The sequence below is a fragment of the Muntiacus reevesi genome, chromosome 8 (assembly GCF_963930625.1).
Source record: "Muntiacus reevesi chromosome 8, mMunRee1.1, whole genome shotgun sequence".
NCBI classification, from domain to species: domain Eukaryota; kingdom Metazoa; phylum Chordata; class Mammalia; order Artiodactyla; family Cervidae; genus Muntiacus; species Muntiacus reevesi.
The window spans coordinates 70,036,254-70,049,260 of NC_089256.1; the positions used below are offsets into that span (position 1 = coordinate 70,036,254).

The 13,007-nt window shown below is 36.5% G+C and overlaps 1 protein-coding gene across 4 annotated transcripts in view; it reads right to left on the bottom strand.

The window, feature by feature from the left end:
* NAALADL2 (N-acetylated alpha-linked acidic dipeptidase like 2) overlaps window positions 1-13,007 on the bottom strand; it is a 1,500,734-nt gene that overhangs the window by 1,401,153 nt on the left and 86,574 nt on the right. The window lies entirely within an intron of this gene.

The following is a 13,007-nucleotide window of genomic DNA, read 5'->3' on the forward strand; positions in this document are numbered from 1 at the left end:
TGTCTGGTGGGCTTCCTTCGAGGCGCCGTGGTAAAAAATCCACTTCCCAGTGCAGGGGACATGGGCTCTGTCCTTGATCCTGGAAGATCCCACGTGCCGGAAGCAACTAAGCCCGTTCATCACAACTACTGAGCCAGCGCTCTAGAGTCTGTGAGCCACAACTACTGAGCCCACATGCCCAGAGTCCATGCTGCACAACAAAAGAAGCCACCACAGTAAGAAGCCCACACACCACAGTGAAGAGCAGCCCCTGCTCACTGCCGCCAGAGAAAGCCTAGGCACAGCAACAAAGACCCAGGACAGCCATAAATAAATAAATACATCTTTTTAGTGTAGGTATGGAGGCTTTTGGATGGTCTCTTATTACTTAAAGTTCCATGTAGTCAGGAGTTTTCTGGTGTTCTTAGGTTTTGGGCTTAAGTCTCCTGCCTCTGGATTTCAGTTTTATTCTTCCAGTAGTCTCAGGACTTCTCCAACTATACAGCACTCCTTTCGAAGACAATGGGTTGCTTTTCTGGGTGCCTGATGACCTCAGCTAGCGATCAGAAGCTATTTTGTGAAGTTTGCTCTGCGTTCAGTTATTCTTTTGATGCATTTGTAAGAGAGAAAGTGGTCTCCCCGTCCTATTCCTCCGCCATCTTGGCTCCTCTTCTAAATAAATCTTTTTTAAAAAAATCCACATGGTCTGAGAATACCAGCCACACATTATCCATTAACCATACATTAGCCATTAACTGTATGTTATCCTGGGAGATGTTTTATAAGGAGCACCTTATATATCAGACATCAGTGCAAAAAGTTGGTGCATTATTATCATTAAATAATGCATAGACAGAAAACTGAATGAACTCGTTTCTGTTTAAAGTCAAGGACAGATGGAAAACATTTACACTGACATTTTGGCAAAAATGAAGAAAGTATGTAATTGTAAAACACACATATGCTGGAGAGTCCTTTATTATTCAAGTCGTGGTTCTTATAAGCAATCCAAAGTTAATAGATAAAAATATAGAGAACTAAACAATATTCATCTTATCATATACATTTCATGATTTTTTAAATTGCTGTAAAGTATGTATTGGATTCTTTGCTTACTTAAGGGAAAAAGCGAATGTCTGCCCCAGAAAGAGGAACAACCCAGTAAAATTTCCTTTTTAAATAAAATATTCAATTGGACACATGGTAACTAAGCATATTGTAAATACTTCCTAAACCTCACAATTAAAGACTTAGTTGAATCTCTGCCTTTATCCTGAATAACAGAGATCAATGGTTCAAAAGAGAAAGACCTTCAATGCTTTATTGTATTCTTTACATAAACTAAATTTTGTTTAAATTATCCTTTCTTTTCCTGTATGCAGAAAAAAAAAGAAAAATTGTCTTCTTAACAAATGGAAAAGGTATTTTAGCCAATAGAAAACAAGTCAGAGGCTATCATTTAATCCTCTGTGTTGCAGGATGAGTTAATCCTCTGTGTTGCAGGATGAGACCATTAGAAAACTTTTTCTTTTTTTGAAATGTAGACAAACTAAACCTGGGGGCCGAATCAGAACTTTAAAATGATTACAAAAGGGGAAAACAGAGCCACATCTAGGATTTGGGGACAGGAGGAACCAAAGTGTGTGACAATTCTGAGGCAGATGGGAAGCTGTAATTAAGAAAGGCATTCCCCCCAGGTAGTGAGGCCGCTTATTCCCTCAGCCTCATTTCAGTGTAGGAACTGGCAAAGTTATCTAAGTCAAACCTAAAATAGTGAAGTTAAAAGCATCCTTTCCACATTGTAAACTAACAAACATGATAATTATTAATTCAGTTAGACCAAATGTAAGATTCTCTCATCTGTTAGGGGAAGTGTCAAAATTAGAAAAATCTGTGTCATTTAATTTGCCACACTTCGTAAATGAAGCCGTCTTGAAGATACTCCTTGCCTCTGACCTTAAGCACTATTTTTACTTTGCTGCATAATAGCAGCAACCTTCCAAACTTCCTTCTGTTCATACCAGTCAATACCAGCCAATATACTTTATAATTCCATCTTTTAGTAGAGTAAGCAAGCTTTTAGCTCTTGGTTGCTTACTGAATGTTTGCATAGTGATCATAGAAAAAATAAAATACAGGTTGCAAGTTCTCTTGAATATTCAGGAACAGAGTATCTATCACCCACCCTTATGAGAATTAATTATTTAATGTGGCCAAAATATCTGTGCTTTGCAATTTTAAAAAACATCTATTTTAAAATAATCATTAAAATTATCTACAGAACTGGTAATGCTGCTTATGTAATTTCCATTCTAGAAATCAGTATAGCTGAAATTCATCAAAGTGTCAGTATGGTCAGCCCCTGTATCTGTTGGATGCCCATAGATAGGGAAAGTGAGGTATTATGCCATTTTATATACAGGATTTCAGCATCTGTGGATTTTGGTATTCATGAGAGTTTCTGGATCCCAAGGAAACCAAGGGACAACTAGAATACCTTGATGCCACCCATTTCACTCCTCTTCAACATTATAGCTTCCTTAATTCTTACTTCCTAAAGATTTTTATAGATAGTACAAAGGGAGCCCAGGTGTTTAAAATCACTGCAATTAGTAAATAAATTACATGAAATGACTGTTTACCTAGAAAACTGCCTAAAAGCTAGGCCAGTATTAATTACAGGTTATCAGGATGGTTTTTCACATTATAATTTATTCATAAAATCCAGTTAACACATATTTAACTTTTTTCATATATAACTTTTGTCACTAGGAAATCTTTAAAGATTTTTACAAGATATTTCAGAAACTAGTTCCAATTGGTATATGAATAATATTTAGAGATGAACTGTAAATAAAAATGCACAATTTAAAATGTACATTAGTGACTTAAATAAATCATACATATAAGAATGCAATGATGAGTGTTTAAGGTATAAAATATGAGAGAATGGTGTTAGGAAATAGAAGAAATGGGGTGATAATATGACAGGAATCGGCCCTTTTAGGAAGCCCTTAATAACAATACAGGGCAGACAAGAGCCCAATTCTGTCCCATTAGTACTATTCGCAGATAGTTATATGAAGGCAGCGGAGAACCAAAGAACCCTTAGACTCACTTACTCTCCACAGCAAAGAGCATTCAAGTATTTTTAAAGACACATACTTTTTTATTATTAAAATAATATGTAACTATTTTAGGAAATTTGGAAATTACAGAATAGCATCAATGAGAAAATATAACTTGCCTATAATCCCAGATGCTAGAGGAAAATACAGCTTGCGGTTTGGCATACTTTCTTTCAGTCTTTTTTCTATGCAAATGTACAAGAATTTTAACCTACTTTGCACTGCACTGTGAGTACAGTTTGGCATTTGGCTTTTTCACTTAACACACCAGATATTTCTTATTTTAAACGCCCTTTAAAAACACCATGTTTAACAGGTACATAATAACTCCATCATATTCTACTGCTGCTAAGTCACTTCTCTCGTGTCCGACTCTGTGCGACCCTATCCCTGGGATTCTCCAGGCAAGAACACTGGAGTGGGTTTCCATTTCCTTCTTCAAGGCATGAAAGTGAAAAGTGAAAGTGAAGTTGCTCAGGCGTGTCCAACTCTTCGCGACCCCATGGACTTCAGCCTACCAGGCTCCTCTGTCCATGGGATTTTCCAGGCAAGAGTACTGCAGTGGGGTGCCATTGCCTACTCTGAACTCCATCATATAGTCGTATCCTAATTTTTTTAAAAGTCCTGCCATTGTAGGAATTTTGGTTGTTTCTAACTTTAAGTTTGCATATTTAACAATGAACATCATAATTTTGAATATTTACTTGTAGTTTTATCTACACCTCTGTTTTTCTTCTGTGGGAGAGAGTTCTAAAATCAGTTGTGTAGGTCAGAGGATTTTTTAGGCTTTTTAAAGATATTGATATATATCACCAAATTGATATATATTAAAGGCTATTTATATATTACCAAACTTTTCAAGGCTATTGATATATATTACATTACCAAATTATTTTCTCAGAAGGTTATACATATTTTTATTAAATTTTACAGTTTATAAAGGTGGTCCTCTTTCCACTTCTGGCTTTATGTTTCAAGAATATGGTAACATTACCAAAGTACCAACTGATGAAGCATTTAAATTGCTCTGTAAATTACTAGTCCAACATTCAGTTTAAATGCTATAAACTGAAAGCCTACAAGAGAACATTTCAAATGCATTTACACTTATGTTAAGCTGTCTTTACTTAACATAGGTGTGATTTTTCTTCACAAAATGCTACCATAATGCCACTTGACACAGAACTGTAGCTACAGAGGGAAAAAATTAGACAACGATGTCTTAGAATGCAAGATTTTGATTCACATAGACCTAATGAGATATGTAACCTTGGAAAACTAATTAGTCCCATTTGATTCTGTTTCTTCATCACTAAAATGGGGAAAATATCTACTTTTCTGGGTTGTTATAAAATGTACTATATGTAAGGAAATGGCAACCCACTCCAGCATTCTTGCCTGGTATATCCCATGGACAGAGGAGCCTTGCAGAGTCCATGGGTTCACAAGAGTCGGACATGACTTAATGACTAAACCACCACACACACATATAAAATCATCAGTTACTGACAATGAAAAGTCTTGCTCATCACCACCCTAGAGTGAAGCTCACCAAACCTCATCTAAGCATATACTTATCAGCTTTTACTGTTTATTCTTAAAATAGATGTATAGGGATTTTAAATATGTAAAGAATGCTTCCAACATAAAAACAGACAGCAAAAAAAAAAAAAAAAAAGAACCAGGAGGAAACAGACTGTGTAGCATGAGAAATATTTCAACAAAATAAAATTAATATAGTGCAGCATAAAACAGGAACAGAATATCATAAAATAGGAACAGTCACAGAATACAGTCCCTAAAAATTAAGAAAATAATAAAAAAGACAAAATCAAAGAAACCACCAGAGATGAAAAAAATGGAAAGTAACAGAAGAAAAAAAGTCAGAGAACTAATCCAGAATAGCCAGCATTGTTTTTCAATAGATATCATTGAAATAAAGAGGAAGGAAAATCACAGTAATATTACAATAAGAAAAATGCCAAACTGAAAATTCAGATTGAAAAGGCACATGCGTGCATGCATAGTTGCTTCAGTCATGTTCAACTCTTTGGGACCCTTCAGACTACAGCTCACTAGGCTCCTCTGTCCATGGGATTCTTCACACAAGAATACTGGAGTGGGTTGCCATTTCCACCTCCAGGGATCTTCCTGACCCAGGGGTCGAACCCACGTCTTTTATGTCTCCTACATTTACAGGGAGGTTCTTTACCACTAGAGGCACCTGAGAAGCCTTTGAAAAGGCACATAGATGTCCAGCAAAGAGATCAAAACTTTCTTAAGAAAAAAAGCACCTACTACTAGAGTAATAGCCCTCTGACTTCAGAAAGACTACTAGAAAGAAGAGGTTTCAGAACTCTGAGAGGAAGCAACCTATGATCATCCAAATCATCAGTCAAGCAGAAGGATAGAGTAAGACACATCTAGCTTATGAGGAGACAAAAAACTTTCCCAGGCACCATTTCTTAGAAAATCACTGGAGGCAGAAATTAGATGCAGGTACCACATCCTAATTGACCACTGCCTTCCTCAGTGATCAGTGCAAAGAAATAGAGGAAAACAATACAATGGAAAAGACTAGAGATCTCTTCAAGAAAGTCAGAGATACCAAGGGAACATTTCATACAAAGATGGGCACAATAAAGGACAGAAACAGCATGGACCTAATAGAAGCAGAAGTTATTAAGAAGAGGTGGCAAGAATACACAGAAGAACTATACAAAAAAGATGTCCATGACCAAGATGATCACGATGGTGTGTGATCACTCACCTAGAGCTAGAGGAAATCAAGTGGGCCTTAGAAAACATCACTAAGAACAAAGCTAGTGGAGGTCATGGAATTCCAGTTGAGCTATTTCAAATCCTAAAAGATGATGCTATGAAAGGGCTGCATTCAATATGCCAGCAAATTTGGAAAATTCAGCAGTGGCCACAGGACTGGAAAAGGTCAGTTTTCATTCTAATCCCACAAAAAAGGCAATGACAAAAGATGTTCAAACTACCACACAATTGCACTCATCTCACACGCTAGCAAAGTAATGCTCAAAATTCTCTAAGCCAGGCCTCAACAGTACATGAACCGTGAACTTCCAGATGTTCAAGTTGGATTTAGAAAAGGGAGAGGGACCTAGGTCAAATTGTCCCCATGCGCTGGATCACCAAAAAAGCAAGAGAGTTCCAGAAAAATATCTATTTTTGCTTTGTTGACTATGCCAAAGCCTTTGACTGTGTGATTCATAACAAACTGTGGAAAATCCTGAAAGAGATGAAAATACCAGACCACCGGATCTGCCTCCTGAGAAATCTGTAGGCAGGTCAAGAAGCAACAGTTAGAACTGGACATGGAACCATGGACTGGTTCTAAATCGGGAAAGAAGTACATCAAGGTTGTATATTGTCACCCTGCTTATTAAACTTATATGCAGAGTACATCATGTGAAGTGTCAGGCTGGATGAAGCACAAGGTGGAATCAAGTTTGCTGGGAGAAATATCAGTAACCTCAGATATGCAGGTGACGCCACCCTTATGGCAGAAAGTGAAGAACTAAAGGGCATCTTGATGAAAGTCAAAGAAAGTGAAAAAGTGGATTTAAAACTCAACATTCAAAAAACTAAGATCATTGCATCCAGTCCCAACACTTAATGGCAAATAGATGGGGAAACAATGGAAACTGTGACAATATTTTCTTGGGCCCCAAAATCACTGCAGATTGTGACTACAGCCATGAAATTAAAAGACGCTTACTCCTTGGAATAAAAGCCCAGACCAACCTAGATAGCATATTCAAAAGCAGAGACATTACTTTGCCAACATCGGTCCATCTAGTCAAAGCTATAGTTTTTCCAGTAGTCATGTATGGATGTGAGAGTTGGACTATAAAAATAGCTGAGCACCAAAGAATTGATGCTTTTGAACTGTGGTGTCAGAGAAGACTCTCGAGAGTCCCTTGGACTGCAAGGAGATCAAACCAGTCAGTCCTAAAGAAATCAGTCCTGAATATTCATTGGAAGGACTGATGCTAAAGCTCTTAATACTTTGGCCACTTGATGCGAAGAAATGACTCATTGGAAAAGCCCCTGATTCTGGGAAAGATTGAAGGTGGGAAGAGAAGGGGATGACAGAGGTGAGATGGTTGGATGGTATCACCAACTAAGTGGACATGAGTTCAAGCTCTGGGAGTTGGTGATGGACAGGGAAGCCTGGAGCGCTGCAGTCCATGAAGTCACAAAGAGTCAGCCACAACCTAGCAACTGAACTGACTGACCACATCCAAATACAAAAAAGCAGGAAATATCTCAGAATGACAGTTGTACCAGGCGTAGAAACCATGGCCACAATTGATCAACAGGAATATCTCCAGGTCAAAATCAGAAAAACATTGTAACCAATAGAGCATTTTATGAGTTTCATCTGAATCTTTCCCCTTCTTTATTGTTAACTTTTCTCTCTCTTGCATCAAGTTTAAGAGTTTATTTCATTACTATTTCAGAACAGTCCCTAGTTTCTTTTAGATTCTTTGGTTTTTCTCACATTCTAAGGTGAGGACTAAATGCTTTGATCTAGTTTCTATTTGTCTTTAAAAATGAAGCCATTCAAGGCCAAACTTTTCTGACAAGAACAAAAAATTATTGTAAAATGTTATGAATAGCCATTTAATAGGTTTTCTATAGAATATTTGGGAATGAATAGCAACAGATATATACAAATTAAGCAAACAAAGCAAAGAAATATATGTTAGAAATATATTTTAGAAATATATGTGAAAGAAAAATATCACAATATATGTCTTGGTTTAGAAGTAAATGATATTCATTTATTATTACTAATGTAAAGACAATTTAATTAACAATTGTAATATAGCTTTGTAATTTTTTAAAAAGGGATGACATTTTGTATGGCTAGGTATGAAATCTTAGAAAAATTACTTCTCAATCAACAAAACAAGAAGTCAACAGATAGTATCAACTATTTATAATCAAGAAATAACTACGTAAACCTCAGAAAAAGAAAAAAAAAGAACAGCTGAAAATCATTGTCTCTGGAACAGCCTGGAAAGAAATATTAAATGCTATTTTTAATAAAAATGCTACTTTTACATTTTAAACTCATATGCTATTTAAACTATATTTAGATAATATAAAATGGTGATTCATTTATTTCATTAACCTAATAGAATGCACCTAAATTCTTGTTTCTTTAGAAGAGAAAGTGGAAGAGGACAGAGAAAAATGGTGAGAGATATTGAAGAAGGAAAGAATGAAGGATAAGGAAATGAGTAAATATGTAGAGTGGCTATAAAACATTGTAGAAAGAAGCTTGCTTAAAATGTTTTTCATTATATGTAGAGGTAATCAAAGTAATTTAACCTGATTGTTAATTACTGTCTCTGGAATGTGTTAATTGTTGTACTATATTTGTAAATAAATATCAGTAAAATATGACTTAATTACTTCCACTGTATTTCTTCATTCACTCCCCCATCAATACCCTAATTCAGCTTACTTCTCTTGTGCATAGATATTCACAACTCCCTCCCAGCCAAACATCCTGCCTCTAGTCCCCGCTCAGGCTCATCCCACAGAAGATCCTATCTTCATAACAGGACTTCCAGCAGTCCACTACCTCACTGTAAGCACACTGCCTGGCTTTGAAGGCCCTTCCTCAACCTCACATACAGTAAATTCCCAGGACATATACTCTGTGCCAGTCGCTAATGCCTCCTTCCTGCACTGCCATTCACCCTCATGTTAACTGCAAAACCACTGACTGCCCTTGTGGTTTTCACGACTTGGTCACCCCACTCCCCCAAACAAAAATTTCTATTTCTCTACAATTTCCTTACCCAATTTTCACCTGTTACTATCCAACTCAAACCATAGTGTGCCTCTAAAACACCTTCTCTCAAAATTCCACAGTGCACAGATTTAAGCCTTTTCTAATGACTCTCACATCATCTTCACCTCATAATTAACATCTATTTAAGTTTCTATTCTCTATTTCTGTATTATATTTTTGCTGCCTATTCTGTTTTCCTATAATTACAAACTTCCATAGCAAAAAACACACTAAACTCCTCTATATTCTAGAATAATTAAAATCAAAAATGAAGCCCAGTAACATTTTTGGATTGTTTTAAAATGTGTATTTTATAGCACTCAGTGCATTTTTGTACACATCCTTCACACTCTAGATATGTTGAATGGTTGATTGATTAACCTACTTAAAGTGTAGTAAATTAACATATTGCAATTTTACAGTTGTGAGATTCCTTGACTATTAGCCTTTATGTTACTTAACCATCACCTTACATCTTTGAGCTGAATCTGTGATGTAGCTGTTTTGTCACATATTTCAATTTTCTAATTTAGAAAAAAATGAGTCAGAATTTTTAAATTTTATAAAATATTGATTCAGCTACATGTGATCAAAAATAATCTGTTACCAGAATTCATCACTAAATTCTCTTCATAATAGATATCTCACTGCATTCCCAATTAAAATTAAATCACTTTAAAATTAAATGGAAAGTGAAGTGTGGCATAAGAGACCTCTGAAAAATTTACTTTGAAATTCATGTAATCTGAGTGTTAATATTTTAGGACTAAACATCCAGTAAGTTTAGGATTAAAGAAAAGAGGAATGGTAAGATTAAAAAAGTGTGAGAAAAGCTTTGGTTATCCTATGTGCAAAATCTTACTTTTAGTAGGACTATGTGTCCCACCTAAAACAGTATTATTCCAACTTTAATGGATGTTTTGATTCTCCCCTTCCATCTCCATAAGGCAAAAGGTACATAAATGAGTGCAGCTACAAAGAAAAAAATTCTATCAAATTTTCTATAGAAAATTTTCAAAATAACTATCGTTAAGAAAACCCACATGGGAAGTCCCTAGTCTCCAGGCAACAGGTTAGCATAAGCCACCCTGTATTGCTGAGAAAAGGCAATGTCCTAGTGTAAAAATAACTGGTCTTATCTCAGTTTCTGGATATTTGCAGAGTTATATTAAAGAAAAAGAAAAACCAAATTGGGCATGTTAGCAAGAATAGACATCCAATAAACAGCAACAGAATGGAGGAGATTTATATCCCTTTTTTTCAGACAATTAAAAACAATTAACATTTCTCTCAACAACAAGCCAGCTTCAAATGTTGTGTGTAAATTTCACAGGCAGTCTTCCTGCCAGTAGTATACCTGACTTCTAGTCTTCTTAGAAAACTGTTTTTTGTCTCACTTGCTCTGCAAGTTATTTTAACAATTGCCTTTGGTAACTTAAGGAGAGAATTTGGCACGGAGAATTTGTTAAAATGTACATGAAAGCTGCCTGCCAAGGTAATGGTACAGAACAGGTGCTGTCCAAGTCAGAAGGTGGACGAAAAAGAAGGACACCAACAGAGGAATACGCACAAGAAATGACCCTGAAACAAGGCAGCCGGCGCCTCACACTGTTCCCACCACCTGGCCCAGCCAGGGCCAAGCCTCCACCAATTGTCCGGCTCACAGTTGTTTACACATCCCACTGGCTGGCCTGGCCACGTCGTCTGCCTCTCTTTCTATTTTAAAAAACTTCTTTCTCTTACTAGAAGAAAGCCTATTTTATGAACTTTTGATTCACTTTCCTACTCTAAATATATAAAGGAGTTAGTGGTGCTTTTGATATGTTCGAGCTCTTGTCACGGTAAAGAAAACAATCATTTTGTCTTATCTATTAGAAGTTTGCTGTTAAAAGGTGCTCTTGAAGGATTTAGAATTGGGTACTTTCTGACTTTAAAGGAAGTAATCGAGTTTTCATTTTACAATTAGAAATCATACTTGCTGTTAAAGCCAGCGGGTCCTATTTTTGCTAAAACCCTTTAGCAGGATTATAAGGACAATTAGAATCTCTCTGTGGTTCAGCTTTGATCTCTTCATTAGTATCATTTCACCTGGACCAGCTTTAGCCTAGAGGCGGGGCTGCTAAACTGAGATCAGATACTAAGAGTCAGTCTAGATCAAGTGACCTTAATATGGGAAGCAAGTTCCTACAGTGACTGTTCCAAAGTGAAATCCTTAGCACTCAGGGTGGCTGTGTGTTATGGAACCCTAAGTAGTCAATTAGTAGGGAGGAAACAATTTTTTTTTTCCTCTCCCCATCTTAGGTTAATTAGCTTGGTTCTGTAAATTAGGTTGACGAAAGATAGATGAATGAGAGAAAAACAAATCCATTTTCATGTGCATAGAGCATACACACGGGAGCACTGAGCAATGAATACCTCAACAGAATGGTTGGAATTTGAGGTCTGAAGGGCATCCCTTGTGGCTCAGCTGGTAAAGAATCCGCCTGCAATGCGGGAGACCTGGGTTCAGTCCCTGGGTTGGGAAGATCCACTGGAGAAGGGAAAGGCTACCCAGTCCAGTATTCCTGGAGTATATCTGGCCTGGAGAATTCCATGGACTATACAGTCCATGGGGTCACAGAGTCGGACACAACTGAGGGACTTCACTTCACTTCACCTCACTTTATACCTAATTCACTAGGGGAAGGGAATGGGGAGGAAGGGTACTTACAGAAAACCAAATGACACGCTGAAACGATGAAAAAGATCTTAGACAAATCTACGGGGGCTGTGCCAGTCCTGTAACAAAGTTTGTTTGGGTGTGGGGAGAAGATGACAGTTGCTTTGCAGAAGATTTAGTGACTTCTGAGATCTTCGAGGAGACTCTGCTTTTAGGCAAATAAAGAATCTCAGAACATAAACGCAGTCAACCCAAAACCATTATGATGCCCAATTCCCAAGTATTGACATATACACACTATTGTATGAAAATAGAAAACTAATAAGAACCTGCTGTATAGCACAGGGAACTCAATACTCTATATTGGCCTATATGGAAAAGAATCTGAAAAAGAAAAAAAACAGCAGATATATGATTCACTTTTAAGTACATCTGACACTACTATAACAGAATTGCAAATCAAATATACTCCAATAAAAATTGTAAAAAATAAAAAAATAAAGACTAGGGACAAAAAAGTCATTTTTATGTCAAACAAAACTATTTTGGGGGTGGTATTTCCTGATCCTTCTCAATATTCTCCAGTTCTACTGCTCTCTTTTATATCTCTTTTCTACTTTCATTAGACTTTCTCTAATTTGGCTATTCTTAACCTGTATTCTAAGTAACAGCAAGTGAGAGAAATGTCCATTTTTCCAAAACATTAGGCAGCATTTCTTTGAGAACTACCTCATCTTCACTTTGCGAAATGTTAACATTACCCTATGGATGGTGCACAGATTCCATGTGCAAACTGGCATTCTTGTTCATATTTTATTTCTTAAATATGTTATATAGTTAGATTTTATATGTTTAAAACATTTTCATTTGAAAAAAATTTTAAATGTCTTACCAAAATTACTGAGTTTATTGAAACTTGCAGTTTATGTCTATCCTTAGGCCACTAAAAAAACATGAGAGCTGATATCCTACTCTGTGCAGCCTTGAGTGAGTGTCTTAGTCCTTCCAGAACTTTTTTGTGGCTATACCAAAAAAATTCACAAATGGTTTCAAGGACAATCTGGCAGCAAGGTGACCAGGGCAGTAGGGTTAGTTGCTCAGTCGTGTCTGACTTTTTGCAACCCCATAGACTGTAGGCCACGATGCTTCTTTGTCCATGGAATTCTCCAGGCAAGAATACTAGAGTGGACAATAGGACAGCATATTTTAAAGGAATAACCCCAGAAAAGCTGGTCAAAGCAAAGTCTCTAGATTTCAGGACTTCATAATGGAAAGAAACACAGAATTTACTATTATAACTGAACCCACTAATTTATGATTAATGATAGTTACCATTTCATCTCTTTCTCATTATAAAAGAAAGTTTTATAAAGTATTTTAACTATATAATTTTCTGGAGTTAAAT